The 20925-nt window shown below is 37.6% G+C and overlaps 1 protein-coding gene and 1 long non-coding RNA gene across 2 annotated transcripts in view; both read left to right on the forward strand.

Annotated features, from left to right (window-relative positions):
- GRM8 (glutamate metabotropic receptor 8) overlaps positions 1-20925 on the forward strand; it is a 343619-nt gene that overhangs the window by 172123 nt on the left and 150571 nt on the right.
- On the forward strand, positions 4260-6779 carry LOC121066220. The gene is made up of 2 exons (XR_005817595.1): positions 4260-4458; positions 5598-6779. It is a non-coding gene; the product is annotated as an uncharacterized LOC121066220 (long non-coding RNA).

The raw sequence follows: 20925 nt of genomic DNA on the forward strand, positions 1-20925 counted from the left end.
AACTAAAGTGTCAATAAATATGTTTAAGAAAGTGTTTTTTTGTTATGATGGATATATGCTCCCTAGTAGAAAATAACTCCGTAACAAAGCCTTACAGTAAGTCTGTAGTTTAAGATGAGAAAGAACATATTTTGGGACCCAGTAGAATATTTTTTTCAGGGTATTCTTTAATAGTTGATTGTATACAGTATGTATATGAACAGTTACCTGTGTAAATGTTTATCTAGTGCACACAGTTGATAACGGAGACAATAATGACAACAGATATAGAGGGCATGCTGATTATGATGAATCATGCAGATGAAAATGATGACATTGATGTCTAGTAATTTTCCATATCTCTGGACAGTGGATTTATCTTTCTATGGAGCTATTTTTCAGAGGAGAATATCTAATCTTTGCATTTAGTCTCTTCCTTGAAATCAAAGATGTGATTGTAGAAGTAGAATAATGACAGGTGGGAGCAGGGTATACTTACCACGTAACATCTACATATTTCCTGAAACACAAGAGGTTGAAGTTGTCTGGAAAATACAGAACTGGTGCTCTTCTTTTTTTCTTTGTCCTTTCCTTTCCTTTCCTTTCCTTTCCTTTCCTTTCCTTTCCTTTCCTTTCCTTTCCTTTCCTTTCCTTTCCTTTCCTTTCCTTTCCTTTCCTTTCCTTTCCTTTCCTTTCCTTTCCTCTCCTCTCCTCTCCTCTCCTCTCCTCTCCTCTCCTCTCCTCTCCTCTCCTCTCCTCTCCTCTCCTCTCCTCTCCTCTCCTCTCCTCTCCTCTCCTCTCCTCTCCTCTCCTCTCCTCTCCTCTCCTCTCCTATTACTTCCAAAAGTTCCATATCTCTCTCTTCTTTCATCCTGTTCTATGAACCTCTGGAAAAGACGGGAATAGAAACTTCAACAAGTTACTGCGCACATATCACAGGGACATGTTATGTGGCACTTTTGAAAGACGAAGTTGTGGTAGTATTATGGTATTAGAACTGACGTAGCTCTCTTCCATGAAAAATCATTGTGAAAACTGGTGTTTTTCATTGTTTGTTTTTAATTCAAAGTACACTGTTGTGGGAATCTCGAACCCAAGCCTTTCTTGTTCAGAAGATTCCATGATCTTCTTCTGTGGGGATAATTCTATTGTTCTGACATTTAGAAAAAAAGGTTACTAATGGATAACCTTTTGTAGTCCATGCATTAGAACAGGTCTCTCTTTCCTCTTCTGTATTCACACTGTACAACAGACAAATTCCTGGTTATTCATGAGGAACCCACAGTAAGAATGCACTCAGCTACTTGGACACAGATTTCTTCCCAGCTGTGAAATTATGTCAGTTGGCAGGCTTTGGTGGAAGGGAAGCATCTACAGACTGTGAAGGTTAAGGAGGCTTCAGGATTGCAAGCAAAGAAAATTCTCCAGTCAGATCAGTGGTTTTTTTACTTTGTGTTAGGCCATGTGCATGCTTTGACATACCCTGTTTCAAAAGCATGCATTGTATTCATACAGTGTAGTTTGACTGCAACCTCAATTATTGATAATTTAGATGAAGAATGTTCCCCACAATTAGAAACGGAACCTTTGTTGATTGCTAGTTCACATATAGATAGATGGTAATATTTAAGGATTTGATTTTGATTATGAATGTGATTGCTTGTGAATAGAACGATGCTGTAAAAACATAGGTCCATTGTTCATTCTTAGTAGCCAAATGAAAGAGAGAAAAGAATGAATAGAAACTTTACTTCTACCCTGCCACAAAACATGTATTTCCTGCTTACTTGGTTACTTACCCAATGAGTGCAGCGGTATATTAACAATAATTGCCTGGTCAGTAAATCTCTACTACCCAATAAAAAGTGTTTATACCTGTAGATGCTGTCCAGTTTGTCTTCTTCCACTTCTCTTGCGCTATGTCACTTACATAATGTAAGTTTTATGAGGTGATTGTCAAATGAAGTTCATCTTTTAATATTTAGAATTGGAATTCATCTGTGAGAAGACCTAGAGGGCTGATGTTGAGATAGCAACCTGTTCCTGGTGAGGCTGTGCATCCCACCACATGCTTCCTAGCATTGTGTTACGATGCTTTCAGTTTTGGGGAGTGGATCCCTCCCTGATTTTCTCTTGATTGCAGTGTGCTGCTCCATGTTACACTAGATTGTTATAGTCCTAAGGGGAAGGCGATAATGCTTCAAACTTGCATTTGGTAGTTTGTTAAAAAAGACTGTTCAGAGAACACAGGATGTGACATTTATAACTCAGATGCTGAACTCATCCTTCCTGAGATATGAGGGGAACTCTGAAAAAGTCTTAAAGCTCATAGAAGTCTGGCTTCACTGGCACTTGAAAATGCGTACATGACAGAAATGTAGATAATTCTGACAAATGAAGGAAGAACCCCAAACAATGGCTGAGGCTGATGCCTGAAACAGAAGATGCTAATTCATTCAAGGTTGGATGGGGCCCTGGGTCAACCTGATCTAGTGGCCTGCCACCCACCAGTACCAAGGGGGTGGAACTAGGTGATCTTCAAGGTCCCTTCCAACCCAAGACATCCAAGACATTCTATGATTCCTTTTTTTTTTTTTTTTTTTTCCCTATGATTCTATAATCTCAAATGTAAAATGTGGAGTGGTTGGACCCTAGATCATGTAGGAAGAATTATAACATTATGTGCATTTTTTTGCAAGGAAGGAGGAAACGAAATAATTTTACTCTTTTGTCTTTTTATTTAATGGTTTTATTTCTGTGGTATTAGCTTCTTTTATTTACTTTCTGCTCTTACCACAATCCATCTCTTCCCCTTCTCATTTAGCTTGGTCTGTAGAGTTTATTGAACTATGTCAAATCACTAAATCACTTTGTAGAAGCAACTTTTGGATTAGCCCTTTTTTGTTAGGTCTTATAATCAGAGTATAATAACTAGCTACATTCAGGTAGGATTGAAAAGGAACACATAGCATTAGTTTTCACTGCAGCTATGCAGTGTGACAGTCTATGAGTCTGAATTGTTTTGACTGTTCTCATTTACAGATTTACAGATGCCAGTAGGTCTTTTTGTTGTTGTTGTTGCAACTGATCCCTAGTTGAGACTCATTCTCCTTTACAGCTGGAATGCATGACTTGTTTCCATTAGCACTGTCAGGGTGTTTAAAATCAACTTGCAATTTTGTTTCACCTACACGGTGAATCAATGGTAAAATGCATTAATAAACATTTAGATATAATGATGGTATTTACATTTGGATATAGCAGACTTTGAGGACGCACCTTAATAGTGTCACAGAACTGGAGCAGGTTCACACAGGAATAGATCTATTTCTTATGCTCTGCTAAATTTCCTGTGGAATGCTGAGTGCATTAGGATCCATGGTAACCGTGCCTGCTGCAGCACTGTATTACTTTGCTGTTGATAATGCAAGTCCATCTAATTAGCACCAAATGTCAGGGTACAAAGAGGAGCAGGTGGCACCATTTGTATCTGAAATAAATACAAACACAGTATTTATGTGCAAAACCAGACAAAATAAAGCCTTTTGTGAAGTCTATTATAGCTGGCTTGTCTGATGAATAAGATCTGAGAGAGAAGATAATTACAAACTGTGACCCATGGATGTAACTGATAATGTCAACTTCAGGTTGAACCAAATGCTATTGGTAGGAAATATTTTGGGCTTGAGAACTTAAAGAAATAAAATGTATTGTCTTTGGAACAGCTATTGTGATGCTTGGTATTTGGAAAGTCCATGGTTCATTTTGGGTTCACGTTCTATTTTAAAAGTTGTTAGGAATAATGACAATTGTGAATAATAAGAAGTTAGAGAATATTAATAACCTTGATTTTCATGAAATATTAAGGACTGTGAACATGAGCTCCTAAGCAGTGTCTTATGTGGACTTTAAATACCTAAACCTTCAAGTGACTCAAAATTTACATAATGTTGGTGTGAATGGGCCCAAAGTGAAAGGGTATTGTTAGCGATCTGCTCAGGGTAGGCAGAATCACTCTGTCTAGATGCCTTTATGACTTACAAAGAGAGACAAATACCTCCAGAAATTTGACAAAAATCATTGTCTGGAGGTGACTTACACAGCTGTCAAACACGGATGCATGTCCAGGCTGAATGCAACTTATGGGTCTTCACAAAACCTTCACTATAATCCATCTTTATGGCACAAAACATTGCAAGGCCAGAGACCAGGGACAGGATTGTAAATGCATTTCTATCTCATTTTCTGGGGAGAAAATACCATTTCTCGCTTGCCAGGTTTTGGCTGGTGTCAAAAACAAAACAGGCCAAGGTGTTGTGACCTCTTGTGTCTCAGACCTGGTCCTGTCACTGACATCCAAGTGTCCAGGGTGGGCCCCTCTTCTGTGGGACCTTGCCAGGCTGTACAGCTGCCAGGCTGCTGCATGGAGCTAAACCAGTGCTTGGACACCACCTTTATAGCTCCATGGAAAATTAGAAGGTAAGTAGCTGAGAGATGGCTGGAGCCTTAGGTGGGACTTCTACACTTGTGCAAATTTCACCCATAATAACTACGTTGACAATCCCTTGACTGCATAGACAAAGCTTTGTTTCCATTCTGTGTCAGTCCTAATCTTCTGATACACAAATAGTTACTGCAATGAAATATACACAATATATTTATTTTATTTTTTTTCTGAAATAGCTTAGTTAATCTGGCAACTGATACATAAATAAGATTTGCAGTTCCATCAACAATATAAAAAGTGTGCTTTTTTACATTATTACAAATGAATTAAAAATATATGCTATCTATTAGGAATAAAATGTCCTTTACTCCTTCCATTTATAGGTGAAATATTAACTCTACTTCTTCCTCTTTTTTAAGGGCAATTTGATTATGAGAGAGAAAAGGAGACTGTGATAAATATTTTAATGTATTTTGTGAGAAGCCCAGAGCTTGCAACATACAGTAGCAAATTTTAGGGAGGGATAATTTTAAGAGGGGGAACTTTTCAGGAAAGATAATTAAGTAAAATTTGTATCTAGCAGGTCTAGAAGTACAGAACAAATTGTACAGGGAAAAAGAATAAATACACCTCCAAATGAAAAGAACACCCAAACATATTCAAAAAAGATTAAGAGACTAGGGTAAGTAATAAAGAGTATAAAAAGCAACCTTTCCAAATATAATAACATACTCCTCTTTACAGCCATATAGGAACTCAAAAGAGCCAAGCAGCTTCAGAGGGGAAAAAAATGAAACTGAGCTGGAAAAAGCAAGGAAAGCTAGTTTTTTTTTTTTTTTTTTAAATAATAAAGTACTTGCATCATAAAAAAATAAAAATAAATAAATAAATTAAAAGCAATTTAAAAATTCTCAGCTCCTTAAAATAATATCCAGCAAAATTACCTTAAGCACAAAATATCAATTGGTTTAAGGGGAGAATAAATACAACTAATTTTTTGTATCAGCCTAGCACATTCCAGTAGTGCTGTTGTCATTAGCTTCCAGGTTAGCTTGCAGTAATTGACCACATGAACTTGGGATGCTCTGGGGCAGTTAGGAAGAGAGAGGGATATGGTAGGTCATGATCTTTGTTGCTTACTTTTTTGCTACTTTGGACAAATAAACTGCAGGTAGTCTACATTTCTTGTGGCACACCCAGTGTGTTGATAGAAGCAATGCTTCAAGTGACAGCTCCCATCTCCTCCAATACCTTCGTATATTTCTGAGTCAAGAGAAACCCTGCTTCCTTCAGAGTGAAGATACCAGTGATTGACAGCACCTTGCCTCTTCATGAGAGAGCATTTTTCCTGGTTCTTTTAAAACAAGGCACTTTTATTTGCACAAAGTAAATTAGATTCTGGTGTCCTTGCAAAAATGAGCTTCTGTTTCTACTGGAGTCCAACTATCAAGTTGCCCAAAGTTATTCTCTTGCTACAGAAAAATGTTGATCAATTCAGCTGAAAACAAGGTCCTTCTTGCCTTGTCCTTGTCCTTCGTGGGAAATAGGGGTTTCCAACCTGTTTTGCCCTGCAGTGTCCTTGGAAACTTAAAAGAGAACAGGTGTCTGCTCTTTGGGCATGTCTACTGCTGTGGCTGAGTTCCTGTAGTCAATATTAATGTGGCTGTCTCCTCTCTCCACCCCTAAAGAAATCAATGATATGTTGATTTTCAATATGAGAATGGTAACTTGTCATGCAGCTGTGTACTATTTGCAGAGGCCATATCAGTCACTGGACATAACTGTGATAAGTGGCACCTGTTGTACCATTTATGTGTGTGCATAAAGCACCATTTAAAGAAAGGAATAAGGCTGAGCAGGAAGGCTGCCTGTTGGCAATGTTCAGGCTTCTTCAGTGCTGGTATTGTGGAGGGGGAAAATTGCTCTGTCCCTGAGGACAGCTGAACATGCGCATGTGGGAGAGGATTCTGGTGTGTGAGGCAGGACAGATGGGGACTGACAAAGCCATCAGTGGGGAAGCTGCTGCAAGACTGTGTGCTGGGAGGCATCTGAGGAGAGCATGGAGCTGGCATGGAATCTGCTAAGGGGCTCATGGAAACCCTTCCTGCAGAAAAGGGGATTCTGCTGGGGACCCCAGACAGACTGTGTGAAATTTGTTGGCATCCAGGACTCTGACAAAAATTACTGATCTAGAAAATGAGAATGGAAGGACCTACCCTGCAAGGCACAGTGAATAAGGAGAGGATTTGCAAGATTTGTTTTTACTCTGTCTCACCATATTACATTTAACTGGACATGTAAAAGTAGCTTGTTCTAGTGCATGCTTTAATAAATCACCAAGTTTACAAGCGTTTTTAGTGTCTTTAGTCTGGTCAGTTTTCAGGGAAGAGTACAGTGGCTCCAACTTCGGAGTTATGGCCAGCTGAGAGCCTGTCACAATAATTTTCCAGTCACTCTCTATCCGGCCCTGCTCACATGCACAAGGGCAAAAAGCAATGGCTTTGCAGAACCTATTAGCCTCTTCTGCACTGCTTTAGTGCACTGCCTAAAGATATAAAGGATCTCTTTATGACTCTCAGTATTTATTCGGGTTTTACCATGCAGAAATATAACTATCAGGCTTTTATATGGATAAGAATAAACTTAACTGTATGCAAAGTCACATAAAGAGATCTTAGCAGGAATGCAGAAATGTGTAGAGATTCTTATGGATATGTGCCTGTGCTATGAATTAGGTGAATGTGACCTCTGAATCTTGAAAATGACTAAACTGTAAAAGATAATGGCCACCTTTTAGTGCCAGAAAAAATCACAGACCTGTCATCACTATGAAAAACCTACAAATATGTTTTAGATCACAGATCCATCAACAATGATAATCAAGAGTAAATTTAAAAAAATAATTAAAAAATAAATACATCTTATCAACTCCTGAAATCTCAGTAAGTCCAGGCCCTGTAATGTTCACAAAATCTGAGCAAGAGAAGATGTTGGGTCCTAAATCTGTCATTTGTGCTGCTAGTGTTTCATGTGCAGACTCTTTGAAGATGTCACAGTGAATTCAAATGTATGAATCCAATAACAGGCATGTCACTTGGCCCCACTATACTGAAAATGATGCTTCTTGCAAAGAAGTCTGAAACAGGCAGTACATTCAAACTTATGTAGCAGATAGATAAATTCAAAGTTGTTTACAAAAAGGAAGCAGAAATTTCCTGCAAAGTATAGGAGAGAGGACTTTTATTTATTAAACCCGCATTTTTGTGATCCATCTCCAAATGGAAGGAGGAGAGAAAAGGGAACTGTCTCCACTTAATATATACAGTTAACTATACTGCAATATTAAGTACCTGGCAAATTAATATTTTAATGAATGCCAAAGTTCTTTAACCAGTTTATGAAGTATATTTCCATTCAAAGATCCTGTGAATATGTTAGATACCTAAACTTAACAAGCAGTTCTGACACCTGAGATACTAAAATCAACCAACCCTTTTCACCGAGAAGAGTATAGCTAGCTTTGATGCTTGTTGTAGGAGGGTTGTTTCATGTAAACTGAAGGTGGCAGTTAGGCACTTAATGAAGGCAGAGGAGATTTCAGCAAGTCTTGGCTCTCACAACTACTTTTTGTATAAATCTTGACAGCTTGTTCTGCTGATAAACAAACCAAGGGAGTCGAAAGACAAAGGGAGAGCATCTCTGCTCAGAGGAGGGTCTCTTCTGAGCAGACCTGGGATGACCAGGGAAGGTTTAACTTCCCTGATAAGACTTGAAGGTTGTACAGTGGTCAGGGAAGGAGATTAGATCAGGGAAGCAGAATTTCACGAGTAGTTTCCCACTGAGAAGGATACACCAGTTAATAGCTAGGAACAAAACAGCTGACTATGAAGTCCTGAGAGGGTTTTATTAAACGTGTTATATTTACTATTTTAAAATGCATTTTCCTATTCTTAATCAAGCACCTAACATCTTCCTCTTCTAAGTGAAAGCTTAGCCACAGCTAGTTACAGAAATGATCTTTAACACTGAGCACCTTCCTGCTCCACAAGCAGCACAAGTTTTGGAGTGGAGCAAAGTGCAGGCTTGATCTGGACATAGTTTCTGATGAGTCTCAGGTGCTGGGGATTATTTTCTTTCAAAGCTGGGGGTGTCAGTTTGAAGTCTAATAATACCCATAGAGAGGAGTTGCCCTGAGTGGGTATGAATCAGTATAAAAACCACACACAAGAAGACAATTTCCAATCTGGGGAGTAAATCACAGACATCATAAATTTCTTTCAATAAATTGATACTTGTGTCATCCCTGTTATGTCATTTATAGATGGCAATTGGATGCCAAAAGGACCGAGGCAGACAGAATGACTGGAAGCAATAGATGGATTTAACACTTAACAAAGCAGAAACAGACAAACTCTATTTACCTGTTTTCTGAAAGAAAACTGGAAAAGTTTTAAGAAACATGAATATTTTAGGGCATTTTAGAGTAGGCTTTCTGTTTTCTAAATAGGCCAAGAAAGTATTAATTTTTATATCTGTGGATAAAAAGTGCAAGTGTGGAGGGAAAGAAATCTTGAAGGAAACAACTAACAATAGAAAATGAAAAGAAGTTTTCTTTATATTTAGCTTGTTCCTCTGAAAGGACGGGAGAAAAGCAGAAAAATAGATAGCCACTTGTCTTCAGTTTTTAAAGAGGGAACCTGAATGAGGAATTTAGTTGATAAGCCCTTGCAAAAAATGATTCAAATATCAGATAGCTTAAAGAATAAAATATTTTCTTCACTTGCTTGTAAACTTAATATTAGCCTTATCTAGAGTTTTAAATATGTATTAAGAAAAAAATCTAATAGAAAATAAAAGAAACCTACCATGATGTTCATTCATCTTACCAAACCAAACAGTAATTAAAGAATAATTGTAATGTATGGAATGTATTATAGAGTATTAATTATTTTCTTCGCATATATGTTGGTATGAAAATCTTGCTATGAAAGTATTCAGTTAATAAGCAGTCTTTTAGTTTCACCTGTTTTATATATACTGTAACTGTGTCTTCCACACAAGTATAGAGTGCTATGTTTGTATTTGAAGACCTAAAAAAAGTGCCAAAGAATATTATCAGTTATTTGTCTTAATAGTTTTATTCTTATTCTGTCTCCAGAATGTTATGTTCTTAAACTGTTATTAAGCTCTGTTATATTCTTATTCTATTTTGGTAATGTTAGTTCATTTTGGAAGTGGATATATAAAGGGCCTGGGAAGTAATCATTTTCAAACACTTTTTGGCTACTTTGCTGGCAGCTGTAATCTTCCACATTCCATTACAGATAGCCTTCATGGTCCTTTTTCTTAAAGATGGTATGGCTACCTCTGAAGTGCAGCCCTGTGTATCTTTGATTTTCTGCAATAGTGCTTGAATGATGGAAATGTCAAGCTGGATGACAGCTAATGAACTGAGTGTTCAATAGTTCATCACCTTGGTTTTACCAGAAATCATTTAGCAACAAGTTTGAAATAATTGTCTTTGGTAGAATGAGATCACTTGCCTTTTCTGATACAACAGTTGACAGTAGTCAGGATGGCAACATTCACAGGGTAGATCTAACCTTCGTGTCACAAAGTGTTCTGTGGAAAAAACTAGCTCCGGGGTAGGAAAATACATCTGTGATGAGTGCTGCTGATCTCTGCAGCTGTGGCCCTGTTGAGGAGATGACGAGGTCTGTTCTTCAGCTGTTGTGAGCTACTACTGACGATTTAATTTATTTTTTTGGTAAGTCCTAACAATGAATTTGAACATAGGCCTGTCATTATAAGACTATGAATAATCCTTCATAGGTAAAGACAGGGGTACAATTAAGGATTTCTCTGTCAAAGCCTGTGTGGGAAACCTCTGTTTTTCCATCTCAGGTTAGCAGAAAAATAGGATTTTGGTGCAACACTGTGCACCTGTGTCTGAAGGAGTAAACAGAAGTCTGTGAATGAGAGCTGTCTGTGTATGAGTGCTGTGAGCAGCTCGTTTGAGTCTCCTTAAGACCTTCATTTTCCAGATAGGATGTTTCCCAAATCACCATGTGCTTGTTCCTCAGGCCATGTGAATCATTTGAGGTGATGTGTCCATATGCAAGCAGAGATTGCAGCCAGGAATATTTTCCTGACACTACAGCAGTGTGCTGCCAGCCCCCACCTCTGCTCTCAGGCAGGGTCCCAACTCTTACTCATGACTGCTGATATAAAGAGGGAGAGGGCAGGCAGACATGAATGGTTACTGCAGGTTACTGTTTCTCCAATCACCAAAATATCCAGAGTGGCTTCAGGCAGAAGTGTGTGTGAGGGAAGGATGGTATTATGTTAATATCCAGAAACATTTTGTTTTGAGGTTGTTTTACACCTTCCATTGGAATGCATTTCTAGGTGCCTTCCATTTGTACTGGTATAAAAGTGTATCTCAGTACCAATACTCATATGGTCCCTAATTGGACATTATCATACTCTTTTTAGCTGAATAAGCAGAGTTTGCATATCTTGTCACTTATGTGGTCACAACACATCATAGGAGAGAGAATTAGACTGTAGAATCCTGCTCATACATGGTTACAAGAAAATGAGGTAATTGAACTGAAAGCCTGTTGAAATACCCTAATCACAATTTAAAAATATGTTTGTCTTACTACTTTTGCCTGACATTATTCATAGTTTTCTTTGGGAAGCATGCACTGATCTCACATATTAAGTAATCCATGGAAAAATGTTTTTATTGGAAAAGCTTGGCAAACCTACCTAAGACAAAAGATTTGGAAACACATACTGGTAGAAAATTATACTTTAAAATAGGCTGTTCCATTCACCTTCTTGTGCATTGAGCCCTGATGCTGAATATTTTTTGCTTTTATAAGTTGGAAGCTATATGGATATAATTATGAACAAAGCTATTGTTCATCACTTCTTTCTTCACAAATGATGTGATGTTTTTACTATTTAGAAATAAAAAAATATACATCAAAGGCAATGATACTACATTATGGTAAAATATTACTTTTTTTCTCTATATGCATGAGAGTTCCTGTTTTGTGGTAAGAAAGTAGTTTTCAGTTGCTCTCAACAATCTTAAAAAATAGCTATGTAAGAGAAAAGTTCTAGAAGAGGTCTCATGGGTCAATGATTTAAATTCCCTGTAAATGCAGGCACTCAGATCATAGAATATAATTTATAAATATGTTTATTTTATTTTATTTTATTTTATTTTTATTTTATTTTCATCTATAACATTGTCTCCATCACTCTCCTGAACAAAGAGAATCATTTTTTTTTTTCAAATTTCTGTGTTTCATTTTGCTCCTGGCTCATGCACTCCGTGGTGCATGGTTCCTCTCCAGGCGAAGGACTTTGCACTTTCCTTTGTTGAACTTCATGAGGTTCCCACCGACCTGTCAAGGTCCCTCTGGATGGCAGCACAACCCTTTGGTTATCAGCCAGTCCTCTCGGTCTTTTGTCATCAATGATCTTGCCCAGGGTAGGTTCTGCCCCATCATTCAGATCATTAATAAAAATGTCGAAGAATGTTGGATCCAATATTGACCCTGGGGGGTGTACCACAAGTTACTGGCCTCCAATTAGACCTCACAACATCAGTCACCACCCTCTGAACCTTTTAGGCAGTTTTCATTTTGTCTCACTGTATGCTCATCCAACCCATACTTCAGCAGCTTTTCTATGAAGGTTTGATAGGAGACAGTATTGAAACTCTTACTGAATTATATGTGGACAATATCCACGGCTCTCCCCTTGTCTACTGAGCAGGTAACCTTTTATCTTAGGAGGTTATCAGGTTGGTCAAGCATGACTTCCCTTTTGTGAATTAAGTTCTGAATGATAAAGAATAAAGTTGTGATCATAGCACACTATTTAGAAACAGCTTAAAGATTATTTCTTCTTTGGACTTTTCTGTAGTTGTATCATTCCGTTAGTTTCATCCCATATAATATGATTTCATTCATTAGTGTGAGTTGTCTGAGGAATGTTTGGCAGAAGAACCAACCAGACAGATTAAAGCATGTTTTCTCCAAAAGACAGCTCTGCAAAACACAAAACAGATATCCTTTGAAATTGTATTTTTTTTTGTTTCTTTCTCTGACACATAAGACTAGAAATTAGCAGAGATGTCATCCAATAAGAATTGATTTTGCTTTGGTTGTTTCAGAGTTCACAAAGCTTCTATTTTTGCCAACTGTCATTTAAAAGTTTTTCCTTCCCAAGTTTAACTTTTTGCATCATGACCTAAGAGACAGAAAAAAGAAGAGTACAAAATTTTGCATATGAAATTCCAGAAATTTTGTAATAATACTTGTTTGCTTACTATGTCATTTCTCACTTCAAAGCTAATAATTTCAGGGATAAATACTATTGTCATATTATTAATGTCAATGTTTTGATATGTGGCTGGTATATCAAAAGGAAAAAAAAAAAGTATCACACAGTCTGTGAAATGCTTGCCATTTGGATAATTTTTACCAAAAATTCTGACAGAGACATAAATTTCTAGTCTCTTTTGCTATGCGACTTCCTTGGAATCTGTTAGCACAGCAACATATATTTTGTAGTTATTTATTTATGTTTTAACACCTGTATTAAAATGTGTTCTATGTCCAGACCTAGACTGTGTAGGCAAACACTGGAAAGGAACAGAATAATTCACAGAAGTCAATGAGGTGCCCAGTGAACCACTGCCATAAAGTCATTGTCTATTTCTTGCTTAGATTGCAGTTGATTAAGTTGTTAAAAACGATGGAAGAGCTTCGACAAGAAGGTGTTTCTTTTTCTCTCTTCTTTCTTCCCCCTAAATCAAGAAATTGTAGTTGATCTCATCTTTGTGGGTGTCAGTACAGGTTTTAACACAGTGCTAGAGGATAAATCATTAGTTTAAAATGGAGAATGTGAGTATAAATAAGAGCTGTAAAAATTGTAACAATCAAATGTAACCATATTATAAGACTAATATAAATGGCTAAAGGAGGGGGAGGAGTTGTTGTATTCAAAGTAATGTATAGATAGATGACTAACAGGATTTTTCAAATATTGGCCCTATGGCCCATCCCATTTCGTCTGTGGCCAGAGCACAAAGATGAAGATTTTGTCAAGGAAATCAAGTAATAAAGCACACCAGTGAGGCATTACCAATCTGAAGGAAGATTGGCACCTCATATAAGAAAAAAAAACAAAACTAAATGTTCCTGAGAAATGGAGAAATCAGGGGAGACCTTATTGTGCTGTACAAGTAGCTTAAAGGAGGCTACAGTGAGGTGGGGTTTGGTCTTGTCTCCCAAGCACCAAGTGATAAGATGAGGGGAAATCGCGTCAAGGTGGGGGTGGAGCGGGGAGAGAGGAGGAGGTTGGTTGAATATTAGGAGAAATTCCTGTCCTGAAAGAGTTGTGCAGCATTGGAATAGGCTGCCCACGTAAGTGGTTGAGTCACCATCCCTGGAGGTCTTCAGGAAATGGGTGTACTTGGCTTAGTGGTGGACTTTAGTACAAGGTTAAAGGTTGGACTAGATGATCTTAGAGGTCTTTTCCAACCGGAATGATTCTGTGATTCTAAAATTTAAATAGACCTGGAATGTGAATTAATAGAGACTGTTAATAAAAAGCTAGCAAGCATATGTACTCTAGAGTAAGAGTTCACCCCATGGAAGAAACAGAAACGGAAGGTTGGATTTATTATTCTGTTGAAGAACGGTCGTGAATTACTGATGTGCTCAGGCTTTGAAAAAAAGCAAATACAATCCTAGAAGGTTTCAGAGGAAGTATTTCTGATAGAAAGTTGAATCATTCCTACAATTCACAACTCTCCAGACAGTAAAAGGCCATTTAGGAAGACTGTGAGAAATACATTCACACAGTTGCTTCTTCGCATCCCACCTACCTTGCAGAGGGAGTTTCTGTGACAACCCTGCATAACTTTTCAAGTGATATCAGGATGAGGTCAGTGAGATCAAGTTTTATATTTATCCAAAGCCTGAGTGAAGCCCAGGATGTATGGCTAGATCTAAAATCTCTAAAAAAAAAACAACTTATGGAGCCAAATCCATAAACTATACATTTTTGCTTTATAATTTATTGCAAAATCAGAACAAGCATCTATTTTTGCACTTGAGTCGATCAGTTAAGTTATCCAGGCACAGGTTATTTAAGATGCTCAGTGTCAGTGTACACGGCTGACTAGAGTAACATGTCCCCTTCTGGAGTGGCAGCTGGAGCCACTGTTCCTATGTGGGCGCAACTGAATTGAGATCCAGAAGTGGATTCAGTTCCAGATTCAGACACCTAAATTTAGATATTCTCTGTAGTCAACAGAACTAATGAAAAGTCTGGAGGGTTATTCAACTCAATGAATGCAGATGTCTTTATTTTAGGGTGATCTGAGAAGTTTGTTAAACTCCTTTGACCTGATTGGCCAGATTTCCCATGACTTCAAGGGATGTAAGATATCTCACTCATATGGACACATCTAAGTTCAAGACTTTTAGATATCTGTTTGCATCTAGAAGTGAATCCTAGTCTGGTAATCACATTCAAATGCATGAAATCAAAAGCACCATGAACTTTAGGAATGGGCAATGCTCATTTACTTTTTCATTTATGAAATACAGGAGCAGATAGCCTGCGAGATTTTTGTCATTAGAGATACAATGTCTATTTTGGTGACAAATGAATTAAATATATTTCCTTATTCATTTTTAGGTACTTTATCCAGGTGAAAAAAAAATCATGAAATGATAGTGCAGAGAAGGGATGTCTCTGTACAGATCAGTTTAGGAAGGAATTGCCCTGACACAGATGTATAGTTGCTGGGATATCAGATGAAATGCTTTTCCATGCTCTATGTTCAGAATGAGGAAGGATGTCACTGCGCAAGCATGGATTGATATATGTGACTAATAGAGAAAGATGTGGTTCCTTTCTTCCCATTAACACTGCCACATCCAAGACTTGCATTCATGCTCAGGTGCAATGGTGCAGGTATTTAGCCACTCCATTCAGATCACCACTGCGTCTGTCCTTGATGATGATGCTACTCCCTCATCTGCTGCTTGCTGTTTTGTCTTGACATTGAACATTTTGAAAGCTATGATAATTATTTTTTTTTCTACTCCTGCTAGTCATATTCTTCTGGTTTTATTTCCTTTAGCTGTATGAACTTTTTATCTCCACTACACCCTAGTTTTTGTTTTTCCTTCACCCTGCCCAAACTGGTATTCTTTTTACTGGATTTTATTAAAGTTTAAGGACTCCATACGTTGTGAATATAGTATATATGTGCACTGGAAAAGAAAAGGGGGGGGGGGAGAAATGTGCTTCAAAAGCAAGATCACTAAGTATAGCATTTCTAAATGCATCTGTTACTCAGAAACAGGAAGGGAGATGTGATATGCTAAATAATACTTAAGTCAGCAAGTGACAATTGGAGAACAGAATCCAGTGCCTTAAATAATATAGGATAACACCAAAACTCGTCTCCAACTTCATTTGCCTCGTGTCTCCTCTTGAGTGTGATTCTGTTCTTCCTTTCTGTGATGGGTCATTTCAGTGCAGCAGTGATTTGGTCAGTTTACATCCATTGGAGCTATCTGCAGACTTAGACAGACATTAATTACCCTTCATTTCTGTTTTTAAGCTCTTTCATCTCTCTGATCCGTTCTCCCACCCTCTGAAGGCTTTTAAATGAAGTTTAGGATTGTAACCTCATTATGCTATTCCAAAAGCTGGTGCCCTAATATCAGACCTTAATATCAGACCTACAGCACATAAGTGTTAATCTGGTCCTGCCTGATTTAGGCTTTTTTTTTTTTTTCTTTAATGGTGTTTACTTTTTCTTTTATGGGATAGCTCTATTTTGACATGTGGCTGATTTGCAAACCTTGACAAAGCCGTTGTTAGTGCTTAATTCATCTTTGTTCATAGGTTTTAATTGCCTACCCTTCGGCTCATAAATATGAGATCTTTTAAATGAGACTTCTCTTATCAGGACCTGTTGTTGTTGTTTTTAAATAAGATTAAATAATTAACAGGATTCTGAGAAATTTACATAGCTTTGCCACTTTTTTATTTTACATTTTCTTGTTGCTATGACTTGACTTTTTTCAGCCTGCACCATTTTTACGTTTGAAGCAAGCTTTTCATCTACCATGATGTGTACCTGATACTAATCATAAACAATACATCAAAGGAACAGATGTCTTTCCTTAGAATTTAGTTGTCTTATAAAATGCTAGAAAATCTGATCAGTAAAGTTTTACAGAAACTATGCGGTGCTTAAGGCTGGCAAGAGTCTTTAAGATTTAGCAACCACCTTCACATTGATATTCTTATTGACAATTCCTGTTTATAAACACACACACAGCAGGTTGAGGGATATTTACAGACATATATTTCTGTGATCTCTGTGGTCACATGAATGAACAAGATTACTCCTCTGAACTAAATAGGACTACTAATATCAGTGAAACTCCTCTCTGAAAGACCGCCTGAGCAAATAGATAAGATGCTGTCCTGAATCCAGGAGATCTGCTTTCTTTTTCTAACTTCAACACTTCTTGTCAGTTCAATGATTTTCTGCTCTCACTCTATTCTTACTTATTTTTATTTATTTAACCTGTATTTTCTACAGAACAAGGACTGCCGTTTTTCATCAGAGTTTTAAGGTGTTTAGCACAGTGGTGTAAATTTCTTTACATGCCTGTGGACAGGGACATCGGAGAGTGTGAACACGGTGAAGTTGGGAGAGTGTAACAGCACCACTGCACTACTGTGTGCTAGGTAATAAAGTCGGGGTTTTCCACATCCCAGGTAAGACCTGAACAGACTAAGCTACTGCATAGAAAGGAGCAACAGCACCACCACCAGGTGTTGAAACAAAAGAACAGTTTTAGAAGATAGCCTTGAGGAGGACTCTAGGATGAGCCAAAATGGAAGAAGATGCCAATGGGCAGCTCTGGTTCATTCCTGCACTCAGCCTTTCGTAATTGGCTACTGGTGCTGCTGACAGCTGACTGTTTGTAGTTCCTGTGCATTTTTATGTAGCAATTGTGAAATGCTTAAGACAACATGGATTCCCCTTTCTGAGCATGAGTGTGGGCATAAAAGGGAGGCTCAGTGTTCTGATGGACATCTAAGGTTTTGCAAAGGGACGCCTCACTTTCTGAGATTCCTATATCTTTTTTTGTTTGTTTGTTTGTTTTTTGTTTTGTACATGAATCTTACTATTTTGGGTTGGTTTTAAGTCCTGATGTTGTCTGGAACTTCAAAACAATACTGTAATCTGAAAGATAGCAAATTAACATTATAAACGAGACTGTAACATGTGAAGAGTCATTCTAAAAGGAGGACATTGTATTTTGCCTTGGTTCAAATAGGCATGTAAATCAGAATGGCAGTATTCATATCATTTGATCTCTGACACAGATTTGCAAGCCAAAACATCTGGAACCATGGTACTTGATTTTGCCCTGCCATCAGGTTTCTGCTTGCTGCTAATCTGTTTTCTCTTCATCCTTGATGTACAGTTCCATTTCTTCTTCCTTTCTCCACTACTTTTGCCACAATCCATCACTCACTACCCTCTTTTCTCATTTTCTCTCCCCCTTTTTGGCATCCTGCTAATGTCTTTTTTTCATTCCATCTCTCTCTCCTATAAAGTGACTGGCAGATTTTTTCCCCAAGTGGTCCAGCCTGATGCATTCTGTGCAGCTAGCTACCATCAGTGTGTCCTCAGGTACTGCTTGCTGGGTGCCAATGCTGTGCAAAAAATACCACTTTGTTTTATTTTTATATAGGCTGGAGTGTAGAAAAGACTAAGGATTGTCAGTAGTCTGCCAGTTTCACTGAGACAGTCTTAAATTTTAGCAGAATGCCTTCTGGACTTGATGTGATGATGTTTACCTTTTTTCATCCAGAAGTTTTAAAAACTGTCATACTTCTTTGGGCAGAGGACTTGACTCATAAAATTACACAGAGGGTTACAGCACACAGTGATGAGTTACAACACACACACAGCCAACTATTCTTCTTTATTGAAGATTAAGTCTTATCATTTTGCATTCCTAAATGCAAAGTACTTTGGTATTAGTGCTACTGCTACCCAGTGTCAAGGGTATTTGTGACAACCCTCCTAATTTGACTTTCAGGCACTGCAACTTTCAGGATTTAACCAAAGCCATCTTTTCTTTTTTCAGATTTATTTATTTTTTTCCTGCAAATTACCATCATTTCCTGGACCTTGTGTTTTCTCCTTTTTATCTTTGTTCCCTTTTGCTTTGGTTGAACTTACGATCTTACATAGTAATATACAGGTGACATAATAAATTGCTTACTATGCCTTTATCACTGAAATGATAGATAGAGACTAATGCTCAGAGGAGAAGGCTAGATTCATGATGTAAGTTATCAAGATTCCTTTTCTTTTATAATATTTATAAAAAAATATAAAATATATTGTTGTGACTCAGTCTTTTCAACTTTTATTTCCATCCATTGCTGCAGAACCTACAATTTGCATTCTTCATGAAGGAGAACAGACACATTTAAAATCATACCTTGATACCTCTGTGGTTGATGGCTGAAATTTTTGGAGCTGTATTTAGCTTTGATTATCTGTCTCAGTAGAATGACTGGTCGTGAGGCTTCAGTAAAACTACAGATAATTTTACAGATACCAATCTATATGAATGGAAAAATCCAGCTATCACACCAAGGTAGTTTGATGGTAGAGGTTCTTGAGTAGAAAAACAAAACTGTGGGGTTGGTTCCACCATTTTCCTCTAGTCCTTACCTTTGGACTTCGGTGACTGATGAGATGCTTGGTGGAGAAGGACTGTGTATCAATTTGGTTTCTGAAACATCTTTTTTTGATGTTTACTTTGATTAGAAAAATAAAGGGTACAGAGGACTGGAGCTGCTAACAAGGTTGGAAGGTGCTTAGAATTACACTGATGTGTTCCCAAGATATGTTTCAAAATATAGCATTTTGTGCCCTAAATTACTTCAGCTTTTGTATCAGCACAAGGTCATGTTACAACATTATACCACAACAGTAACAATAAAATTGAAATTGAATCATCCCTTAAGGAAACTTAAAAAGCCAGTCCTGCATTAGCTCAAGAAAAAATAAATAGTAAACACATAAATGTCCTCCTCTACAGATACTAGTGTTGGGTGCAATCCTGATTTGGCAGAGATGTGAACATTCAAAAGGTGTGGTAGCCAAAACTCTAGACAGCCTCACCGTGTTGTGCATATGCTGAGCATCATTTAAACATAGTGACGCCGACACCCAGATGGGTCTGGATGATTGCTGCATGCTTATTAAAGAATTTGAAGGTCTGTACAGAACTTTAATTAATATGTAATTGATGATAATCAATGACATTTGATAGAAATAGAGACCTTTATTTAAGCTTCTTAGAGTGTGTCAGGACAAGAAAGAGCTACCACATTATACTTTCTGTCTATTAATCAAATATGAAATATCAGTGAGAAAAGCACTTTTGCTTAGCATTTTGTTAAAAAAGGTAGGGTGAGAAATTGTATTATTCTACGTTGAAAAGGACTAATTCCAGCGCTGCTCTACAGCCCACCCTCTTGAGTGGTATAAAGCTGACACATTTGGTGCCAACATATCTACTGTCTGTAATTCCTTTACTATTAACTCTCCTACACACGCCTTAGAGACTGTTCTAGGATCATCATAATTTTCACTTGCCACACTTAAGATAATGTATTCTTCCTTTATCACAGAAAAATTAGAAACTCTTTTGGGAAGAGTAATAAACAATACTAGTTGGAATGTTCAGTATGGTTAATAGCTTAGTTAACTGTTTTGATTAACTCTGGGTCTTTGCAATGGAAAAGAATATTATCTCCAAATAGCACTTCATTTAACTCTGACACCATATTCACGTATCAGTGTTCAATGTAATTTAGTTAAGTGTGGCTGAGCTTCTTTCGTCCTCTATCAAAGCTAAATAGATGGCACTAGAGATTTTTGCAAGAACTTTTGTCTGCCTCAGGCTCCATCATTGCTCTGCAACATAAAGCGGCCATAAATTCAGTTTGACTGAGTCCTTTTTTACAGAATCCTTAGGATGCCACTGTGCTAATTGTACCTCACATGGGCGGAACACCTGAGGAAGAGGAAGTGTAACCAGAATAGTTCTGATTCTCCAACTGCCAAAACATCTGGAAAACAGCAGGAACTTCTTAATTTCACCAGGCCAGTGCTTTTTGAAGGCCAAGACAGACATAGTGGGGTTTATGAGACTACCTCAGATAGTGGTGATCCAACCTTTTTTTTTTTTTTTTTTTAATATAAAAAAAGTGTAGTAATTTCTGTCAGCCTGAATAAGTAATGCAGGATGTGAATATGATATAAGGAGGAAAGGAATGAAAAAATTCAACAGGTCAGTGCACTAGAAAGCCATACACTAAGTGCTCAACCCATTTGTAACAATTAT

Source organism: Cygnus olor, chromosome 1 (genome assembly GCF_009769625.2).
Source record: "Cygnus olor isolate bCygOlo1 chromosome 1, bCygOlo1.pri.v2, whole genome shotgun sequence".
NCBI lineage: Eukaryota > Metazoa > Chordata > Aves > Anseriformes > Anatidae > Cygnus > Cygnus olor.